Source organism: Podarcis tiliguerta (assembly GCF_965153285.1).
Source record: "Podarcis tiliguerta genome assembly, chromosome: 7".
Classification (NCBI taxonomy): Eukaryota; Metazoa; Chordata; class Lepidosauria; order Squamata; family Lacertidae; genus Podarcis; species Podarcis tiliguerta.
The window spans coordinates 28,763,340-28,787,557 of NC_139540.1; positions in this window are offsets into that span (position 1 = coordinate 28,763,340).

Consider the following 24,218-nt stretch of genomic DNA (forward strand, 5'->3'; position numbering starts at 1 on the left):
GCTGCATTAATGGATACCAGGGTTGAATTGGACGGAAAAGTCAAGGTAGGAAGAACAGCCAAGTAGCCTACCCTGAGCCCTCAGGACAGAGAAGAATAAATAGCCAATAAAGAATCAAACAATGTTGATTGGGCTCCCTTAAACACCCCACGGCATGTAGACCCTACATCCCAGCTCCACAAAATTTCTTTCAGCACAGGGGTTTTTAGGGTGATGGTGTCCAACAAAGAGATGGTTGTTTGGCAGGAAATTCAGGTGGCACAACCCTCATCATACCCACCCAGTGGCAGTAAAATATAAGTAAACATTTGACTGCCTTGCTCAGCTCTGGTACTCCAAAATCTGGTAGGATCAGCCTGCAAGTAAATACAGGCTTTAAAGCATCTGTTGTCACACTTGCGTCTAAATCATGTGCTATTGTTTTAGCTACTGTGAAGTGAACTGAGGCTTGTGTCCCTGATGTTGGGCAAATGGTGTGTGGCCACATACAAGCATCTACCCTATAAAGGAAAAACCCCTTTCAGTGGCATCCTCTCAGAATGATACTAAAATGTCCCGGGACAGGACAAGTAGACAAATCTGTCAATTTTAATTTCTCTATTTCTCTATTTTAATTTCTCAATTTTCCAGCTTTAAATTTGGAAGAAAAAGCTGCATGCACCCCTGCTGAAAGAAAAACAAACAAACCCACCCACGGAGGGCAGAAATCCGCACCCATCAACAACTCCTGAGTCAACAGTTTCATTGCTGGGGAGTGACATTTCCCACACTGCAGCTGTTCCTACAGAACCATGCTCCGTTTTCCACCCCCGATTATTTATATTGCACCCACCCTGAAATAGTAAAGTCTTTTCATGTGGGAGAACCGCTGCATTCTGAAATTTGACAGACTCCATCCCTTCAGAAGGGGTGACCATTCTTGCAAATTGCATCAAGTTCTGTCAGGCAATCAAAAAGTTATAGACTTTTCCTTTGTTTAAAATATCAAAATGAAAAGCTGACCTGCACAAAACCTCTGGATGTATTTGCCTACAGTTGGGCAGGCTTAATCCACTCTGCAGGAGATCCTGTGATGTAAGTTTTCTACTTTGGCCACCCATTATAGGTATTTGTAGGTTCCCCAATATAGTGAATGAAGAATGAGCTTCATTTTATACAGAGCTGCTTGGAACCTAGAGCACAGATCAAAACAGAGAGAGCTCAGAACAGCTGACAAACATCAGATTTATTTTTTAATGTGCAGATATGGATACAAGGCAAATATTGGGTCCATGCACACTATATATGTACACACCCACAGACACCAAAAGCAGCTTACAAAAATAACGAAATACATGAAACACACAAACAGTTTAAATGATGAAAATCAATTTCATATATTAAAATAAAGATCAGGACAAAACAAGTATGGAAACAGAGAGACAGAACACACTAAAGCCTTGGTAAGTGAAAAAGGTCTTAACAGTTCACCTGAAACTTAAAGGCTGGGGCAAATGAAAAATCTTTAGGGAGCCCCACAGCCTGAAATAGAAAAGCTTCTGCCATCCACTTCCACTTCTTCTTTTTCCACCAGATGGCTAATTCATCATTTTCACGTGCAGACACATGCAGAATTCTACTCTAACATGAGAAGTGTGTTGCAGTTCTGGTACCATTTTATTTAAGAACAACAACAACAAAAATACTTCCATCTATTACAACAACACACCAGAACCAAAATAACACAAAACAATAAACAACTTGTAGCCCTACCACATAAAATTTGCCTCCACATATTAATAAACTAAGGCGTTAGGTTATTAATCTACAAAGTAAAGCTTGCAACTCTATTCAGAAGTTGACTCGTTGTGGTAAAATAAAGAAGAAGCATTGTGAGACATGCTTTCTGGTATGTTGAGTCTATGAGCATAATATTAGTCACCTGCAAATGTGGAACTGAAATCTACAAGAAGAGTTAAACTACCTGATTTCCTCTCCACACAATGAAAGAGACTAACATTTGATCAAAACTGTAGCATCTATTTTCTCCCATTCAATTTCTCCTACAGGTATGTAGTTTTTTCTTTTAATACCATGGCATGCTTGATTACAGCTGTGGAACTCTGATAAATTAATTCCATTCTTCAGCAGACTCTGGATGTTCAGATGGGTCAAAAAGGTGGTTTCGCTGCTGTTACATATGCCTTTATTTTCAGAGGGAAGTTAAACCTCATTTTTAATCCTGCCATTCTGCATCTCATTCCTGTGCTTCCCACTCTACTGAAGCTTAGCTACTCACAACAAGATCTGACTTTGTTTTACCATTTTATCCGTTTCCCTGCATAGCCTTCTATAATATGATCTCCCCTGTGATTTATGCCACCATAAGTAAAACTTAACTGTCCATGAAATTTATTGCATATTGTTTGATTCATCTGTAGTGAGCCCACACCAAACACCATCTAAATTCCAAATATATATCCCTTGCAGGTCTCTCAGCGTAAATGATTGACCATAGTTCAGATGCAAATATGAAATTACTCTGAGGATTTTTATTGCAGCATAAAAATTAGGCACACTAGCATGGTAAGCTGATAATAATGCCAAAACATTCCATTCCATTATATCAACAACTCTATATTTTCTCCATCTATCCAAGACCCTGAGGTTCTTGCCTGTGTCCTTCCATTCATATTGTGTGTGGAATTTGAAATAGCTTACACCTGGGCTGAAATTATTTGGCAGAGTGTGGCATGTGCCTCAGGTGACAGATCCTGTGGGATGGTCAATGAGGTGTTGGAGGACAGAGCTGGATGTGCCATAAATTCTTCCTTGCATCTCCTAAGCTAAGCCACTTAGATACTGTGGATAACACAGTACAGTGGTACCTTGGTTTAAGAACAGCTTAGTTTATGAACAACTTGGATTAATGACGCTGCAAACCCAGAAGTAGGTGTTTTGGTTTGTGAACTTTGCCTTGGAACCAGAACATGTTCCGCTTCCTGTTGAGTGTGTTCCATTTGTAAATTGAGTCCTCTGCTGCAATGGGAAAGCATGCCTTGGTTTAAGAATGCTTTGGTTTAAGAACGGACTTCCAGAACGGATTAAGTTCGTAAACCAAGTTACCACTGTACTGTCAGCAGCATTGACCTAAGAGTCAACAGTCCTTAAGAAAGATATGAGCCCACAATACTCTCTTAGCAACTGGAGTTAGTATATAGATAGTAGCTATCAATAGTCTTATCCTCCATGAATTTGTCCAACCCACTTTTAAAGCCATTAGACTTGGTGATCATTACTAACTCTCACGTCAGCTTAAGGCTGGTGCAGCTAAGAAAATTCAAAGTCACTGGGATCCTACTCCCAACCCACACCACATCAGATCTTTCCTTAACCTAAACCCCTCTGGTGACATGGATTGAGGGTTTGTACTGAAGAGTAAAATGTTCAGGAGCAAGCGTTAAGGACAGAGGTACAACACTGAAAATCAGTGTAGCTCATGCATAAAGATGGAAGGCAGAGTCGGATTAAGAACTTTAGAGGCCGTGAGCACTTGAAAGTTTTTGGTGCCCCTGTATATATCTAATTCAAAATATCAACAATAACAAACCGCAAAACAACATTTTGTTTTTCAAAATGAAACAAAGCCTACAGTAAGATGGAAAATAATGTTCACCTTTGTATACCTCCACTTTATTCCATTGTACGAACAATTTAATTACTAGCTTGCAGCTGAATCTTCTGCTTTCATGCTTTAATAGAGACAGATTTTGTCTCAGAATTCGTTAACTGAAACATGGAGTTGCTGGTCCATGGTAAATCCTGCAATGTGAAATTTCTGTGGTGCCCCCCCCCTTCCACATTCTTATTTTGCTTAAGGTTAATCCAGCCCTGGTGGAAGGCCAGTTTGGATGAGTGTGCGGTAAGACCTCACACACAACCTAGCAACAGCAGAAGCTGTGCTGTGTTGGTAGAAGAGTTGAGAATCGCTGAAGGGAGCTGTGTTTCATAGACGGAGGCAAAATAATCAGCCTAGTGACAGGTTTCTAACGAAACTGAAATCTCCTATTCATATCCATAGAAGTTTCCAGTGCAAGCAGACAACCTGCCCCAGAGCTTCTCAGGAATACTGGCAAGGCATTTTGCCAAATCACCTGTCAGACTGCCAGCTTCCTTTCTTTTCTTTTAAAAAAATATTTTTATCCTTTTTACATTTAATAAAGAAAGGAGAAGGGAAGAAGCATGAGTCACAACTGCTTGAATTCACAGCTTTCTTTTAATGGAGAGACCCAAAGAGTCTCAGAAATAAATCACAGGAGAGAAGCAAACACTATTGGCTGCATTCATCCCCTTAATTTGCATGTCATTCTCACAGAGCTGGCAGGTGCAAACTAGTGTTGGGGGAATGTCTTGCACAGTCTACAATAATTATTTTCAAGCAGGCATCCTCCAAATATGAGAAACATATCAGCCCTTGAAAAATACTAATTTGGATGTGTCACAAGCTGAAAAACAAAATGTGCGGCTTGTTTTTGTTACCAGCGATCAACTCACATTTGCTAAATTCCATGTAGCCACTGAAGAACACTCCATATAAATAAAATAATGGGGTCACAATTTGTAGATAGACAGAACCAAAGTGCTATCAGTCGCTCCCCATTTCTGATCAGCAACCAAGCAGAGGTCATTCATCCACATGACACCCAAAAATGTGGAAAAGGTTGTATAGGCCAACACACATTGTCCCTAGAAAGTCCCATACCCCAATGTCACCACAGTAACTTTATTAACTGGTATGAATTTTATTAGCCAGCTTATCTAGGGTTGGCATTTTCTGAAAAGCTCAGTATTACGTTTATCTGCATATTTTTTTTCTAGCTCTTATCTTACTCCTTAATCTCTGCAAGAAGCAAGGTTTTTCCCCCTCCCACTTCCCCAAAAATACAAACAATTCTCCCAAAATAAATGCATTAGTATATGTAAAATATCACACACGCAAACTATATGCATAGACACTGCAGGTTTCCTAAATAAACAAGCAGAGGAACAGAGACATGCCAAAATGCATGTATACAAATGCATATGTATTAATATACCTATAAAATTATGCTGCAGAAATGTACTACAGCATGGGGATTGATGCCTCTAATGCAGATATTATGCATATATGAATTTTTAAAATATAGTTTTACATATAATTTTGCATATAAGTAAAATTGGGCTTCTACAGAAAACAAATCAACAATGCATGAGGAGCTGGAAACAAGGGGAAGCTTGGTAAAAGAGGTGAGCTCATGTGATCAAAGCTGAGTTGTATTAGAACCAACAAATTCTGTGTATAAATCCATTTAAAACAGATTCCTCCTCCACCCCTACCCACAACCTCCATCTTCCAGCAGCCTCCCAACCACCCAGACAAGGTCCTGGCAGCAAAGTCTTCATGAACCAGATATTTATTGGGCTTTGACAATGTAGGCCCATCAGAATGCAGAGTAGTCTACTGGGTACCTGACAGCTTATACTTTGCCTAGTCCATAAGGCTCCACTTTCAGGGCTGAGTCAGAACAAACACATAAAACTGCTCCTTTCTGACTTCAGGTGTACATAGCAAATGATCATATAATCTGCGTAAATCATCTAAGAAGCAATAGGTTTTTGAATACCTGCAATATATAAAAAGAGAACTTGGAATAGAGGTGAGTGGAATAGATTACATGCTGACACGAAGCAAGCAAAAACAAGTGTAACTTTTAAGCAATATTTGATAAAATCTGTTCCCAAGTATATGGTATTTGATCAAATATGGAATATTTTAAGGTGGTTTCTATAAATAGAGCGTCATGCTTTTATTTTCTAAGAGGTCTTTTAATGTTTACATAGACAATTATATACACACACAGATGCAATGTAACGGCATAATAACATTTTTAAGAGAATTAAATTGTGTGTGTGTTGCTCTATTATCCAGGAACCTACCATCTGAATTAAAGGGCATGTTTGAGCAATCCAAAAACATTCCCTAAATGCAAGCTTTAGCAATGCTCTTTCAGTTGAGGAAGGGACTCTCTGTTCCCTGTCCTAAAACTATAGCTGGAGGAAGCATGCAGAAGGTGAACAAGCTGCCTCCCACTGAGTCCCATCAGAGAAAAAGGTGGTGAGTGAGTGTGTGTGTGTGTAGATGATAGACGATAGATGATGATAGATAGATAGATAGATAGATAGATAGATAGATATAGATAGATAGATAGATAGATAGATAGATGATAGATAGAGGACAACAAGTGTTACAACCAATAACCTGCATATCAGCTGTTTGTTTGTTTACCAATGTTATGACTGGAGGGAAGGCAGAAGAACTCTGTAGTAGCCCCTGCCTCCTTTTTTATACTTGTAGTTTTCCTGGCTTCCCTCCAGTCATAACACATCTCTACAGTAGCCCCTGGCTCCAGCTGAAAACAACTGAAAGACAGTGGACCGGTTGCAACTTCTGTGGCCCGCCTTTGTTTTTCTACCCATCCACCAAAGTTCCCAGGGATCCCTGCTCCAATGACTTTGGAAATGTCAGCACAACAAATGTTGTAAGGATATTGGTGGAGTAGTAAAAGAGCTAGCACCATTCACTAGTGACCATTAGACTGCTTATTGTTTTATAAGGAAGTGGGAGGACAGAGCTCTATATCCTTCTCAAGCGCAGAAGAAATTCATGAAGCTTTCCTGGTTCAGCTCAGCATGAGCAAACTTAACTATATTCATACTGTGCCTGTTTTAGGATTGCCTTTGCCCTTGCTGAGTTGTGCTTATTGTGCTTTTATTGCACTGCTGTTATCCATTTTCATTTGTTCTGTTTAAACATGTATTTTTAACTGTAGGCCTGCACAGACATTCAATGGATGCATGGAGGTTGTGATCACAGCACCTCAATCCACCTTCTGCATATGCTAGATGTTCAGGCATTGATCATACTAGGGGGTTCAAACTGTGTGGGCGGGGTGGGTATTGTTTGTTACCATGGTGTGCATTTCTGTGTTTTCATACTGTAAATCACCTGTGATCCTCAGACGAAGGTGGGGATATAGAAATTTAATCATCAACAACATTAACAACAATATCTGCACTGGGGATTACAACAGACTTGAGTTCCAATCACACAGTTGGGGCACTGGAAAATTTCAGTGTGAATATCATGCTGTCAGCATCTGCACACATAGACTCATATGGAATATTTATGATCAGTAGGTCATCAATGCATGGACATTGGCTCTGGCTGCAAAGACAGAGAGGCCAGCTGCTATGAACAAACACTTCCTTGGTAGCTCAGTCAGTAGAGCATGAGACTCTTACTCTCAGGGTCGTGGGTTTGAGCCCCATGTTGGACAAAACATTCCTGCATTGCAGGGGGTTGGACTAGATGACCCTTGTGCTCCCAACTCTACAATTCTATGATTCTACAGACACCCAGCATCCACCAAACTTCTACTCGTACATTTTGAGCCTCTCTTTAAGCATTCAACTTCAGGGGACACGTCACTTAAAAAAAAAAAATAGACAAACAAAATACCGTTACAGCAATGACATGACCACCTTCTGCCCGCATCACGCAAATTGCTTCATCTTCAAAAGGAAGGCAAGCTACCACAGCTCGCAATATGAGCAGCTCAAAACAGCTTGTCATTCGCTCCCATGCTTCTGCATATCTCAATACCCTTCATGCAACCATGACCTAATATGGTCCTAATGAGCCCTTGCCTTTTCCAGAGTGAATGCCAATGCCGCCTCATTGTACGGTCTCTCATTTGATCTTCTTTGTTATTCAAATGAGTGTCTGATAAATGATGAATGTGAGTGGGCATTAAGTTTTAATTAATTGCATGGGGTAAATCAGATAACACCAAATGACTTCAGAGTGCCTGAAAAATGTATGGACCCACGATCTCTGTATGCTCACTGCCTTTAAATATAGATGAACCTGCAGCATGTAACCGGGGGCATGATTTAAAAATATTCCACAATGCTAATAAAGATGCCAGTTATGACCTGGTGGAAGAAATGAGGGATTTATTATTCCACTGAGATCCAAAGGACATTTTCCCCCTTTAAGCCATTTTAAAAACTGCAGATGAAATCCTTTCTTAACACACACACACCATTCAGTTAGGTTATTCATTAGCTCCTTAACACCTTGTGACACAGATTTGCACAATTAAAAAAATCTGTAGGCAGCTATGCCAGTGTGCTGCAGATCCACAAAGTACCAACTCCTCAGGCATGTGTTTGCAAACGACTTCCAAATTTCCAATCAATACAGAATAATGTTCCAGCACATCACAGGATTAGCTATTTGAGTGACAGGCTGCACATGACTGGACACAGGAGCCTGGCATCATGGCCACTTTCCAGGGATGGTGGAAGATGGTGGGAAGGCCAGGGCTGTGTGGATCACTCATTAGTGTGTAGCCTGCACAGCCCCAACTGCACTGCTATCCTGCTCTGCCCCCCCCCAATCCTGGTAACCAGAAGTGTGTGAGAGAGGCATCTCTGCTACACTATCCCACCATGCTGGCTACTCCTGACTGGATATCTAAAAAGAAGGGATTTCAATGTTTATAATCTCTGTTCATCCTCTTTTGTCTGTTGAGTCTTCATGGATTACATTAAGCCTTCATGCAGGAATATGTTTGTTTGAGTTTTTTCTAGAGATCCCTGGCTCAAGAAACAAGTCTACAGCAAGGTTTCTCCCTAGCCCCAAGGGGGGGGGGGAGAAAGGAATTGTCAGCCCATCCTGGAATTAAGACTCAAGATACAAGAGCTGTGGTAAAAGGCCACAACTTTATTAATCATTTAACTCAGAATCTGCAGCAATGAAACCAATATTAGGCTCTCTTGCTGTGAACATAAGAATACAGGAAGAGCCTGCGAGGCTGCAGACTATATTAGCCTTCGATGGTCTCCAGACTGCCATTGGAGCCTGTTCTGCCAGGACACAGATGTGTAGACCAGAACTTGGAGCTCTCCAAGGTCCTACTCTTTGCTGGTATCGCTCCAGCAATGCATATGAGCTGCACTAGGAGCAGGATACTGTATAATGGGATAGCCATTCCTCTGTTTGAAAAGTTGTCAGAAGACAGTCATCTAATTGAAGGGCTGCCTCATTATTTTAATCTGTTTTTATTATGGATTCAGAAATATGTTGCCAGTTACTGTTCAGAAAGCTGCATTGTCCATTAGCAGTACACTGAAACCATTTTCTCTAAAAGGGAGAAAGCACGATTACATCTGGACCACATTCTACAGAAGTCAATCTAATGATCTATGTTGCACAATTTACCCGCTAATGAACAAGATATGTTGCCAAGCTTAGCCACCATAACCTTTTCATTCCCCAGTAAGGCGAGAAAGGTATTTAGGCAGTCAATGGGCATTAGAGCTGTGAAGTTATAGTCCTCAATTAATAGCATCTTGCAACTTCTGCATTTTACAGACTGCTTAGAAGGCTTAAATGGCTGTAGTTGAGAGGAGACCACCATTATCTAAAAAATAATCAAATATAGGAATTGCATTTTCCCCTTAAAATGTGCCAAGTTGCATATCAATTCATTTTCCTCACAGCTATGGCCACAGGCCTGATCCAGAGCAGCTCTTGCATTAAAAAGGCGTTTCAAAGATATTTGTAAGTCACATTGAAATGTTCAAGTGGTAGGACCCTATTGCATGTGTAAGTTAATATTGTGTGCAGACAGAAAGTCAAATTCCTGGATTGTGGCCTTATGGAGTGCCAAACATGATCTCTTCATCTGAATGAGGACTGTGTTACTGTGTGTTGGTTTCTTGGCATGGCCATTTTTCACATGTGACTTACAAATACAGTGGTACCTCGGGTTACAGATGCTTCAGGTTACAGACGCTTCAGGTTACAGACTCTGCTAACCCAGAAATAGTACCTCGGAACTTGCTTCAGGATGAGAACAGAAATCGCGTGGCAGCGGCAGTGGGAGGTCCCATTAGCTAAAGTGGTACCTCAGGTTAAGAACAGTTTCAGGTTAAAAACGGACTCCAGAATGAATTAAGTTCTTAACCTGAGGTACCACTGTATCTTTGAATAAAGTTATATTTGGTCTCAGCTGGGGTGGGGGCTTCCACATGTAAATATTCTGCCTTGCAACAAAAGAATAGATTCCTTTACTCTACATGTTGGTTCTGCTCAGGTTTCAGTTGCCTTGGCCTTGGAGATAGGGCAAGATCGGGCCAATTACTGGAGATGCTTTCCTCTCCCGCCCAAGATCAAATCCAGGAGTGGAGAAGATAATGGTGCCTGGATTGGGGTTCCTCCTGCCACATGGCATTTCTACCAGACAGATGGCAGCGAAAACTCTTCCAGGAGGTGGCTGTGAGGTTTGGTGTTTATAGGGTTAACCTCTATGTGTCCTGCATCTGGGGAGGAGCTTCCTACATCTGGGAGCTGAGTTCTTTGTCTGTGAGTTACTTTCACTTCTCAGTGGAGAAGGAGCAGAGACACACGCGATGGCTGCTGTCTCTGATGGTGTTTGTTATTTTATCTGTCTGATGTAAATAAAGCTGTTTAGATTAGAAAGAAACAGCGTATGGACTCTCTTTTCACTCACACATCAAGCACGTGCTGCCGCTCTGCTACTGGCTGGGAATTGTGGTGCAGTGGAAATGTACTAGACCCAGTCAGCTGTCCAACAGTGGCTTGATGGCATTGCCCTCCCTTGGGAATGTCACTGGTCTCAGTGGTTGGGTAAAGAACAAACAGAAGTTCCCATTCAGTAGACCCATGAGCAAAACAGGTATAGTAGGCCAAGCTGCTCCTGCCATGAAGTACTCCCCACAAGTATCTAATTCTAGGTTGTTAGAAGCCTCACAGGTGTGGCCTTGGTGAATATCGTATGCACAGGTCAGCCTTCCCCATATGTTGCTGGGCTTTAGCTCTCCTCACCCATGACAATTGGCTTGAGCCAGTGGGTGTTGAAGTACAACAGTATCTGCAGGGCAGGCATACGAACATAAAAATAGTGCATGGGGTTGGTTCCAGGCTTGCCCTCCCACAAATGAAAAAGCTCATTTCATTCATAGAAGTGGCTTAGATTCAATGGGGGGGGGTCTTGCTGGAGGAAGAGGAGAGTCCCCCTTCTTCCTGAAGCTCCTAGCAACATAACCCAGACTGTTCCAGAACTCCAGAGAAGCTTTTGGTGGGAGGCACAGGAGACCAGTGGGGAGAGGGGAATCAACAAAATCATCTGTCAAATGCCACAAATGGGAGAATCCTATGGGGAGAATCCTATGGGCATGGATAGCTTGGCTCTAACTCACTGAATTAAGATAAGTAGCACAACAGAGGCAGGTTTGATTGCCACCTTTCAATACCCTGGGCCAATTCATACAATTAACTCTGGCTGCTTTCCCATAAGAGTAGAAATATTGATATGTGTTGAAAAAATGTGTCATAACAGAAGCATCTGGCCTTCTATCCAACCCATCCATTCCCAGCAGAGGAGACTGGCAACTTTTCACTGGCATTAAATTCACTTAAAGTTCCAGAGTTTCAGATCACTCAAGTTTATCCTCTTTTCTAAAGCATAACAGTTCAGATAATAATGGGTCTTTCATCCTGCCAGGATTTCTTTATTGATGTATCAGTTGATAATAACCAGAAATGAATGGGAGAAACTTGAGTTCTATTTTTGCTAAAGAAATGGTGACCTTTTCATGCATCTTTAATAATAGTTCTTTATTTCCGAGATCTAGACAATGCTCTTTCCCCTGCAAAGAGGTTTTTTGAAGCTATGTGTACTGGTATTTTTATGGGAGTTATTTTTAATGATTTACCTGCTTCTTTTTTTCATTTGCATTCATGCCATTAGAATACTTTAAAACTAGCTGGTCAGATAAGCGTGAGAGGCAATCTCATAAGGAAACCGATTGTATTCCCCTTGTTTCTTACCAAGTGCCCCTCAGGCACTGGACAGCACCACAACACAGGTTTGCATTCATACTTGCACAAAGATATGTTTCATTTCTGTATCCATGTCTCAGTCATCCATGCGTTTCAGACAATACAAGAATTCTGACTTTCACTGGCTTCAGCTGTCAGGCCCTATTAAAATTCAGATGCAAAGATAGGGACATTCTCCTTCTGCTCCTTGACAATCGACGGGTTTTATGCAGGGGTTGAATTATTCAACAAAAACTTGTTCTTGACCAGCCCTCACCGGCTGGAGGTGACTGATGGTTTTAACTAATATTTAATTTATTTCTGTTTCTTTTAGCATTTATTATTTCCAGCCTATTACCTGGTTCACAATGCAGTTCACAAGGTCACCATTAAACAATTTTAAAACCAGTTATAATTAATCCCCAAGATGAAAAAAACCAACCCATCCCTTTTTTTAAAAAAAAGTCAAGGGAAAGTTTTCAGGCTGATTGCCTTGGCCAGAGGAGAAGGAGGTGGGTGGAGCTGCTGGGCAGGACTGTGAGAGAAGGTGGCTCAAGTCAAAACCTGAGGCAGGGCACAAGAGAAGGTGGGCAGAGCTGGCAGTAGGAAGCTTTCAGTGCTGATCTCCATGGCACAGGAGCTGGTCACTACAATGAGGCATTGGCAGAAGGGGTGGTCTGAGCACATTGAGAGGCTGAGGAAGAGCAGAGGCCAGCAGGCCGGATGGAAAGCTGTGGTGGACCAGTAGTTCTTCATCACTAGTGTAGGGCATAATCATGCTGTTTTTGTGGACACAGCTGCTCCTGTACAGAAGGGCTGCAGGGTTCCCCTTTCCCACCTTCCTTGTTCCAACAAGCTTTTGGGAACTGACTGCTTTTAAGGAAAGGGCTGGTGCCATACTATTCTTATTTTAAATATTGGTATGGTTTCAATAGATTTTATATATGTACATCATATAGTTTAGATCAGGGGTCAGCAAACTTTTTCAGCAGGGGGCCGGTCCACTGTCCCTCAGACTTGTGGGGGGCCAGACTATATTTGGGGGGGGGAGAAAAAAGAACAAATTCCTATGCCCCACAAATAACCCAAGGATGCATTTTAAATACAAGGACACATTCTACTCATGTAAAAACACGCTGATTCCCGGACCGTCCACGGGCCAGGTTTAGAAGGCGTTTGGGCCAGATCCGGCCTTAGTTTGCCTACCCATGGTTTAGATTCTATCAATGTTTAATTGTTTCAATGATTGTTTTTTTCTGTGTCTTTAGTGGTTCTCATTTTTATCTGTAAGCTACCCTGAGTTCTGTCAGGGAAAAAGGCAGGGTCTAAATAAATATATTATAACATTAATAATGATATGTGTGCACAGGCCCACGCATGCATCGCAATTCCTTTTGCCCGTGCTTGCCTCCTTGAGTCGCACTTCCAGCCCTTACCCTTCTTAACACACAAGCAAACTGATCAAGCTTAAAGTAGCATTTAGAGAAACGTATAGGGTGAGGATCCTACCCAGCCCAATGTTGTAGAACCTCAGGCTTATATACTAAGTAAAATTTTACAACTGCACATTAGGACTCCCCAACCTTACCCTCACATGCACCTATTCCAGGGGTTGGGGGGAAACCAGAACAGATTTAGGGGTATGTGGGAGGAGAGGTAGTATCATTACACAAGTGTAAATCCTTGCACTTATGGGATAGTTACTTAGCACTATACTTGGAGTTCAGCAAGAGGCATCAAAAGGAAATCAAGGAACCCCAACAGGACATCTTAGTTGAGTGGCAGAAGGAAGAAGAGGTCCACAGGAGCCTTAAGTAACATCCCAGATCTGGTTTGAAATAAGTAGATTATGGGCTTCGTAAAGGGATTTCTACAAGATAATCCTTTTTCTAGAGAGTAAAATGGGTAAACATTCTCTATAATTGCAGTATGTGAGCATTTTGAAGAATGAGCTTGTTATTTCATTGTGTGAAAGAAAAGTTCAAAGGTTTAACGTGATTTAAAATTCCTTATTTGAGTATGCTTCAACACAACAGGTAGGAACTTATTTATCCAATGCATGGTTGTTAAATTCCTGGAGAACTTGGTTTTAAAATCCGGGTTTGGAAATATCATTGGAGCCAGGCAACTTACTTTCTACCCCCTGACCCTGCACTACCATACCTGCACACAGATATGCTCATTAATGGGGCATCGCTCATCAATGGGACTAGGCAAGAGGAAGAATTTGAACAGTAAAATGAGAGAGATCCATTTGGTCAGCAGGACAGCACAGTGAACTTACCTGAATCTAATTTTGCTTATGTCTCTCAGTCATGGATGCCTATCAGCCCCAAATGCCTACAGTCAGAAACACTTTGGATTTTTTTCATCAACAGCAAGCAACCAAACAGAGGAGCCTCTTCCTTCTACAGCTGGTTCCAGTACCACAGCCAGCTCAATACATTTTGCTACTTGAAACAAAGGACAAGATGCCCACTCACCCTACATATAGAAGCTGACTGGTCAGTGATGCAAATCTTACTTTTAACACTGGTGTCTGAGCAGCATCCTCCACTGTATCTGAAAGAATTTAGAGGGTGCCTGGTAAGTTGTGTGGTTTTTGCCTCCCAACACCTGCCACCTAAGGCAGCTGCCTCACTTTGCCTAATGGCAGGGCCGGTCCTGTGCTGTACTAAACTAACCGTGAGCCTGACCTTTAACCAAGTTGACAGTGGAGATGCTTGTGGTCCAGAAGCAGCCCCACAGTTCTGATTGGCACACAACCAGGTATTTGGTTAATCAGAGGAAGAGCATACAGACAGTAACCTGGAAAAGACAAGTTGATGCATTTCCTATCTGGAAAGAATTGTTCATCAAGACAGTTTGGTCAAGGAATCAGGCAGCTATCCTCCTGTTTTGCAATAAGGTCAGGCCTGTCTCCACAACCGCCTTCCTTTGCCCTGGTGATAACAGCTCTGTTTCTAAAGGGACTTCATGTTATCACTGAAAAACTAGCCTATATGCAGCTGAAGAGGCAAGCAACTGCAAAGCGCTATGACATGTCTGCCTGCACCAAGTTAATTATTCAGAACTCCGGGTGGAATACTCCCCACAGTCAATGTCTCGAAAGAACCACAAAATCGCCATTCCATTCATATCTGGTGAAAGGCTGTGGATTCTGCATAGCCATATACAGCCTGTGTTAGGGATATATCTATTAAGGTGATACATTTTTCTCTTATCCCTAGCTATTGTATTTCTGGATTTCAGCCTATGCAGTGATGATACTTTCCTAACACACTGGCTAAACATACAGAATTTTTTTAATGCCACAAGTTAAGCAAATTAGGTTACTAAAATATACAGTATTGCAACACCACATTACAACAATCAAGTGCTTGCACCATATACCACCATAAGCGTCCTCAGTTTGGATACTCCTAGTTTGCAAAACATGTCCAGATTTCTGCTTTTAAATGTTATTTCAGCGGTCACCTTGAGACTCACCGCATTCAGAATAAATAAAAGCAACAGCCAGCTGCCATCTGAGAAATTAATGCAAAATTCTTAAGCAAAGAACCCTTCTTTGATCTACAGGTTCAATTTCCAAACACAATTTGTTAAGTTAAACTACTCTGTAAACCTCCTGCAAGATCTAAATTCCCTTTTAGATTTTGCACTACTTGTTCTTGGTTGTAAGAATGAACTTCATTTTCGGAACAGGAAAGGAAAGGAGTCCATATGATTTATAAGGCCAATCAGAAACAAAGGCCAAAGTTCTCACTTCTACTTTAGCACACCGAATACCTACAGCAAATTATTTTTGGCCAGGCTGTGAAGTGCCATAAACATTACAGCAAAATATAGCTGGCAATTCCAACAAATATATCTGGGGGAAACCAGACCCTGCTTGCAGGCAATGCTGAAAGGAAAGAGAGGTCAAGCCTCGTGTTGTAAATTATTTGCTGAAAACTACTTCCTCAGCATTTTAGGTACACCCATTTTCAGTATGGGTTTGCTTTAATCAGTCTGCTCCCCTCTAATGTGACATGAAAATGGTTTCAGGGTTACTTTTTAATATGTTTTAGAACCGGGTTCTGATACTTGAGGGGAAAAAATGTGCTTCTCGTGTTAATTGTGACGTATAGTTTCACTACACATGTATAATATATGGATTTCCCCTGCAAAATAGTCAAGAACCTGGAACCCTAGCCCTTAACCAAATGCTCTTGGTGAGTGTTTTGAAATAAATTATACTTGCATGAAAATTATACCCACGTGCACCCTTCAAAACACACAAGCATTTGATGCATGGAGTTATATCCTATTCTGCATCAGTGGGTTTCTCCTGGTGCTGTGGGACTTCTATTTCCTCTCCATGCACTTCCAAAATCTGCTCTGGAGCATCTCTCTACCACGAGAGGCCTCCTTTGAGGGCATGCAGGGACTGGAGCGGACAGGAGAAAAAGAAGAAGTTCTGTGGTGCACACAAAAGTCCCTTGCACCAGTGGAGTTGCAATGTTTGATGCATCCCATAATTTCTGCTTGGGCATCAGCACCTGTTGCCAAAATGCCATAAAAAGGTGGAGAAGAATAATGTGTACTGGGTCTGCCTTGAGGAAAGGTGCTTGAATTTATTAACCTATTTATGCATATTTAAAATCTGGAAAGTTCCTTGCAAGGGTGGCGCTGTGGGTAAAACCTCAGCGCCTAGGACTTGCCGATCACATGGTCGGCGGTTCGAATCCCCGCGGCGGGGTGCACTCCTGTCGTTTGGTCCCAGCGCCTGCCAACCTAGCAGTTCAAAAGCATCTCTGGGTGCAAGTAGATAAATAGGGACCGCTTACCAGCGGGAAGGTAAACGGCGTTCCGTGTGCTGCGCTGGCTCGCCAGATGCAGCTTGTCATGCTGGCCACGTGACCCAGAAGTGTCTGCGGACAGCGCTGGCTCCCGGCCTCTAGAGTGAGATGAGCGCACAACCCTAGAGTCTGGCAAGACTGGCCCGTACGGGCAGGGGTACCTTTAACTTTACCTTTAAAATCTGGAAATTCACCAGATGAGCCATTGGCTTGATCCTGCAAGCCTGATCCACCAATGAGTACTTTTGCTTGGCTTGAATGGGTACTTGAACTGTGATACTGTCTCTTGCTTGTCTGAATAGATGATGGAGAGGTGTGTGTGTGTTTCTGTAGAAATCTCTGGTGTTTTCCATGTCCATATCGTAGCCTACTGTTCTACTTTTGCCTCTTGCCCTGGCTGTTCTTGGGATGCATCGCTCAGAAAGTTCCTTGCAAGGGAATGTGGCTTTTTCAGGCTGAAAGGGGTATCCCATCTTGGAAGGTAGTAGACTGTCCTTCAGGGGAGGTTCGGGTTGTCATCTGTCAGGGTTCTTTAGCTGTGATTCCTGCATTTCAGGGGGTTGAACTAAATGGCCGTTAAGGTCCTTTTTAAGTCTATAGTTCTATGATTCTATGATCCCAGATTTATATAATTGTTACCTGAGAAACCATAAGCTGATGTAATATATTAAGTGTAAAGCTTCAGGTACATAAGGTTTGGGGAGTACTTACTAAATATTACAATACAATGGTACTTCTGGTTGCGAACGGGATCCATTCTGGAGCCCCGTTCGCAACATGAGCAGAACACAACCCGCGTCTGCGTGTCTGTGCATGCATGGGTCACGATTCACTGCTTCTGCACATGCGTGTGACATCATTTTGAGCATCTGCACATGAGCGTGCGGGAAAACCCGGAAGTAACCCTTTTCAGTACTTCCGGGTCGCCGCGTGACGCAACCTGAAAAGATTTAACCTGAAGCGTCTTTAACCCGAGGTATGACTGTAGTTTTTAATAGACAAAGAACATACAGTGGTACCTCGGGTTAAGAACTTAATTCATTCTGGAGGTCCATTCTTAACCTGAAACTGTTCTTAACCTGAGGTACCACTTTAGCTAATGGGGCCTCCCGCTGCCGCTGCACCACCACTGTGCGATTTCTGTTCTCAGCCTGAAGCAAAGTTCTTAACCCGAAGTACTATTTCTGGGTTAGCGGAGTCTGTAACCTGAAGCGTCTGTAACCCGAGGTACCACTGTATTTGTTTTGAAAGCAGTGACATGCACACACACCAATCCTAAAGCACCAGTTTCAAAGACTTATGATTGTTTGCTGGAACATAACACAAAGTTACATGAAAGTCTGAAACGAAAGCAATTAGGCAAACAACACTGGGATACTGTGTAGAAGGCAGCTTTCCATTAACTACAACATCGGAGAACTATTGAACTGTACAGCCCAGTCAAAGTCGAGCACTTTTGAATCTCATTAATTTCAACAGGAGTGTTGAAGGAAAGATGTGCTTCTGCCGCTAGCTCTCAGCACTTGTTTTTATTTGTAAGATGGCTATGTTGGAGCTGCTGGGATCTTTTGCTCCTCACTGGAACAGTTTTCTTCATGGTGGCATGAAGAAAATTGTCCAAATGTCATGGTGAGCTTTTGCAGTTGTTGTTTTTTTAAAAAAATTGCATGATAGCAGCTCTCGCCTAACGATGACACAGAGCCAAACCAAACTTTGCTAAACATGCATCAACCAGTTTGACTGTAAAATGGCTATAACAGGGATAGATGTCTTTATCATTTGGGGTTTCTCATTTGGGGTTCAGCTGGCATAGTTTTGTAAGAATACACGGGGGAAGAGATTTTAGGACAAATCTCCCATTAAAAAAGCTATCTATCTAGGGAGCCCCAAATGCTGGGAGGGCGGGAAAATGTTTTTTTTTTCTCTTCCTCAGCTGAGGTAAAAATGCACTTCAAGTCAGTCACATGTCATAGCACAATGAAATACCTTCAATATGAATGTATTCTTGGTGACAGCTTTCACAATATACTTTCTGTTGCTGACAGGAAAAAAGGCTGAATTGATAAGAATGAGGTGGCCTTAGGTGAGAGGCTTCCTCGACAATTTCAGCTTTCTGCTTCAGAAAGGAAAACAGCCATCTTGAACCTAACAATAAATACTGTTTTCCCGTGGATATAAATATCAGGAACATACATGGTAGTCACAAGGTCATCTTATGCTCCTAAGCCAAGATTTTTTGTAATAAATCCAATACTCCTTCCCCCAGCATTAAACTGTAACATCTCTCCATCCCCCACCTGCAAGCTTCATGTGGCAGTCAAAAGTCCCTCTTGGAAGCTTTAGAGTGATCACAGGCTCCTCTGACATTTTCAACCCACTGAAATCTTCTGTCACAAGACCTGAAAAAATACAAGGGCTTCAATTGCTTAAGATCTTACATTACATCAGTTTCCTAGGCATTAGTTTTATGGTTTTGAAGCTCCTGCTGCCACCCCAAAGTTATTTGTTTGAAGCATTAAAATATAGTGTCCAGTATTTCCTGCTGAAAGTATTATCTTTGTTTTCTCCAGCATTTGTCAATGAGCTTCTGTAAGCTCACAAATCATCCGATCTGTAAAGGTAAAGGTACCCCTGCCCGTACGGGCCAGTCGTGTCCGACTCTAGGGTTGTGCGCTCATCTCACTTAAGAGGCCAGGAGCCAGTGCTGTCTGCAGACACTTCTAGGTCACGTGGCCAGCGTGACGAAGCTGCTCTGGTGAGCCAGCACCAGCATAGCACACGGAAACGCTGTTTATCTTCCCGCTATAAAGCGGTACCTATTTATCTACTTGCACTTAGGGGTGCTTTCGAACTGTTAGGTGGGCAGGAGCTGGGACCGAAGACGGGAGCTCACCCCGCCGCGGGGATTCGAACCGCCGACCATACGATCGGCAAGTCCTAGGCACTGAGGTTTTACCCACAGCGCCACCCGCGTCCGATCTGTAGAGTTCACAAAAAACCAAGGAGGCTAGCACTGGCCTCTCTGGGTTGCCGCTGAATCAGCGCCTGGCATTTTCTTGCCAACTTCTAATTTTGCAACCTTGAATCATACAGGATCCTACCTTCTTGATAGACAAATATGCAGTCACACTGCACATGTTTCAAACAGATGCATAACAAGGGATTACCAAGACACACAGTCTGGGAAAGTCTCTCTTACCTTTGACTTGTAAGCATATGTGTGCATAATCCTTCTGCCAGAAGATGGCAAGCAAAGCAACAAGGGCAGGAGTCAAATGGCCGTTTATGAACAATTAACAGAGTTCCTGTACGTAACTTCGTCTGCAATGAAATGCATCTAGCTTTGTGAATGACAGTGAAAGCAAAAACAGGGTATATACATGGTGCTATTAGACATGTAGCTGTGATTCCTAGGAAAGAAAGAGCTTTTGATTTTTGTATCTTTATCTGTACAGAGTGTGTTGTAGCGGTATATAGCTATTTTGCAGTATAAGAAGGGCAATGGACAGATCCCTTCCCCAGTGAATTCGCAGTCTGAATTTTAACGGTGTGGGAGACAATGAAAAGATGGGTGGGGTGCAAAAAGAGACGCCGATAAGATACAAGACTGTGTGGATTTAATGACATGAATGTACACTTGACAAATGTAGGGTAGGAGTGGGGAACCCTGTAGCCCTTCTCACATGTTTGGAGTGCAGCTCCCAACACCTGTTACCATTGGCCATGATGGCTTGGGATTAATGGCAGTCTAACAATATCCAGAGGCCACGGGCTGCCTGCCCCTAACATAGAGGAATGAGTAGCAAGCAAGTCCAAGTCTCCATGTGAAAGCTTTTGAGTTTATTTGAAGGATCAGACAGAGGCAGCACCAAGTATGTGTTCTTTATGAGTTCCTTAAAGGAACATGAAGACAGGCAAGAGGCATTAGAAGAGAAATAATGGGCAGTTGAGGGTAGTGAATGTCACAGGCAAGATACATACAAATGGAGGCATAAAAATGAGCTCCATCCTGAAGGATGCTGAGAGCAGCTGAGACGCCACTTGGCAGCCTACGCTTGCTGTTAAATGCACACTTTACACCAGTCCTTGAAGAATGCAAAGCAGGAAAGAGCACACTTCCCCCAGTAACTATATCCTATTGTTGTTCCATGGTTTGCTCTGCCCTGTAAGCTGCCCTGCCTGAATTTGATTGAACCCAGGAAAATTTCAGAAATTAAGTTTAGATCTGATGCGTGTGCAGTACGCTATAGTTTTCAGTTTGTGCCATCCCTCCCCCTCAAAGATTATCAGTGGACATCAGTGCCTATGCAGATTGATTAAATCACAGGGGAGAGATCTTCAATGATAACAGAAGCAGATCAGGATTCCTTTCTGAACTGTGATTTAATCAAGGTGCACATGTGCTTGGGGAGAGAAAAAGACATGAACTGAAGAACTAGGGCAAAGCTGCACATGTGCACAGTGGTCTAAACAAAGTCTGGAAAGTCCAAAATACAAAAATATACTGGTGCATCTGTGCACCCAAAAACAATTCCGAAATCCAGGCTAAGCAATTTCAAAATCAAGAAATCCACACAGAGGAAATTCTATAAGCATCACTAAACAATAATGCCACTACTTCTACATGTAGGTTTTCTGTGGCCCCCTGTGCAACTGAAAAATAAGCTTTGGTGGTGACACCTTTCTAGAACTTTATGAAAAAAGCAAAGTTTGCAGTAGCTGGCATAGGGAATGTATTTTTAAATTCACAAACCTAGCGAGGCAATCCAATTGGAGACACCAAACACCACTAACAGTGCAATTCTGTGCATCATTACTCGGAAGCATGTCCCCTGTGTTCAAGCGTTCCAAAATAAATAAATTCCAAAATAAAGCCATCTGATTCCATCCACAATGTCTAAGTCAGCCTTCACAAACCAGGTCCCTGCAAATGTTTTGGGCTACAACCTCCAATAGCACCAGCAACTTATATACTGGGGCTGATAGGAATCATAGTTCAGAACATCTGAAGGGCATCAGCTTGGTGAAGGGTTGCCTAGGTTTATTGCAAAGGAAGAAGCAGCTACACAAGACAGTCTGTTAGAGTAGATGTAGATTGCTGAGTTTCTAAGTAGGCGCTTGTGTCAACTGTGTCAGATACTCAACACCATATTCTTGCCACTGTATTGGTAGGAAGGTTATAAGCTCATTAAAAAGGCACATTTTATAGGAAAAACCACAAAGGTACATTTTAATAAGTGAAGAGTGAATGGCTATGCTCTTCATAGGCAATAATGCAGTATTTTCAAATTACTCAATCGCAGCTGTGAATAGAAATCCAGCAATTGTTAAGATGCAAATAATGACAGCCAGAACCAAAATCTTCACAGCTTTCAAACTGTGCATATTCACATACCTTACAGTCAAAAGGAAACACTTATGAACCTGAAGTAAACGTGTTTTGCTCTGGTAAGTGGTTTGTTTATGAACAAAGACTTCCAGATTTTCATTAATAGCTTTTATGGAAATTTACATCAACATTGTGTTCACCACAGTGGCACCACAGAGTTCAAGGTGTTGAGAAGTTCTCCTTGTTCTGTTTTGCAATGAAATATAATTCATTGTTTTGGGGTTTGTTTGTGTTTTTTTTAATGGCTGCAACAGAACAACGTATAGCAGAACGCAGCTCAGTATTAAATTGTATACCATGCAAGTGTCCTGTTTTGAGCAGAACATCTTGGATTGACAGAAGCAGACCTGGATTCTGATCACAATCCCAGATGTGCCATTTTGGTTCCCTCTACCTCCTCTTCCTCTGTCACCTCCAACATGGCCTCCACCACCGCTGCTGCTGCACTCCCAGAAGCACCTCTGACCGTGGCATGGAGGTGGAGGAGGTAGAGACCGTGGAAGTCACAACAGCAGAGACGGAGGTGGGAGTGGTGGAAGCCACAGAGCCCGCAGCAGAGAGAAAGCAAGAGAGATCTGCTGTTGGTGATGTTGGTCCAGGATGTCCCTATGTAGCTGCTTTAGCAAGCACAAGCTAAGGAGGCACTCAGTTAAGGCAGTGGGAGGCAGCAGGCAGCAGGCACAGGGTAGTGGCATGATATGGGGGGTATCCCAATTTGCCCTCCTGAAAAGGAGGGTATGAAATCAATTCAGGAAGTTTGTTTCCACTTCAGACATCCCACTTCCGGCATCACTCTGAAGGCCAGCTGTGTGTTGCAAGAAAAGCTCTTATTAATCGTCCTGCTTAAGAGAAAGTGGAAAATAACAACAAAAGTGAGGTCCAGCTCTGATGGCCTTCTGGCGGTTCCCTGGCTGTGAGAAGCCAAGTTACAGGGAACCAGGCAGAGGGCCTTCTCAGTAGTGGCACCTGCCCTGTGGAATGCCCCCTCCCCCACCAGACGTCAAAGAGAACAACAACTACCAGACTTTTAGACGACATCTGAAGGCAGCCCTGTTTAGGGAAGCTTTTAATGTTTGATCCATTACTGTATTTTAATATTGTGTTGGAAGCCGCCCAGAGTGACTGGGGAAACCCAGCCAGATGGGCGGGGTATAAATAATAAATTATTATTAGATTATATTATTATGTCAGTTATTATTATTATTAGGCTTGCCATGCAAGGCCAGACCAAAACATTTTGCTACCAAAAACAGAAAGCAGGATGCATTTCACGTACAGGAGCTGACTGGATTGGCAAATAAGGAAAACTGGCGAGGATTTGGGGGTGGTATGATAGGCTTGCAGTACACATACCTCTTATATGAAACAGAAGGTGATGCCTGGGAGGCTTAGGAGAATGGAGTGAGGTTGCCACTGTTGCCCCCCCCCCCCCCCAGCATCAGTTTAGTCCAAATACCTTTTGATTGACTAATGGCTGCAGTCATATGGACTTCTCTCCTGGAGATCTGGCTCAGATGCTCTGACTACTGCTCTCAGTGTTCATAGCTTAATGCACACATTGTTTCTTATGTAAATAGCAGCTGCAGGGAAGCCTGAACAACATTCAGACCCAGGAAAATGTGTAATTTCTTCTCTCTCTTCCCTGGTCCCTCTCTGAAGCTGCTATTTCTGTGGAAGCTGCCCAGAGTGGCTGGGGAAACCCAGCCAGATGGGCGGGGTACAAATAATAAATTATTATTATTATTATTATTATTTGCATTTCAAGGGAAGATCCTATCTTGGCAAAATTGCATTCACACAATTAATAGCATATATCAATGGCCCTTAGAAGTTGTTGAAGCAAACAAGTAAGAAGGGAATAGGTAAGGACGAGAAGGTTATGCAACAGGTCATATGAAAATGAATTTGTGGTGAAAATGTGAAACGGAAAATGAATTTAAAAGGTTCATTTAGAAGGGATTCTGATATACAGAGTCCCATTAAATCCAGTTATATTTTTTTGCTGAATTATCTAGAAGGGCTAGTGAAGAAAGAAAATTAGAAAATGACTTCTTATTTG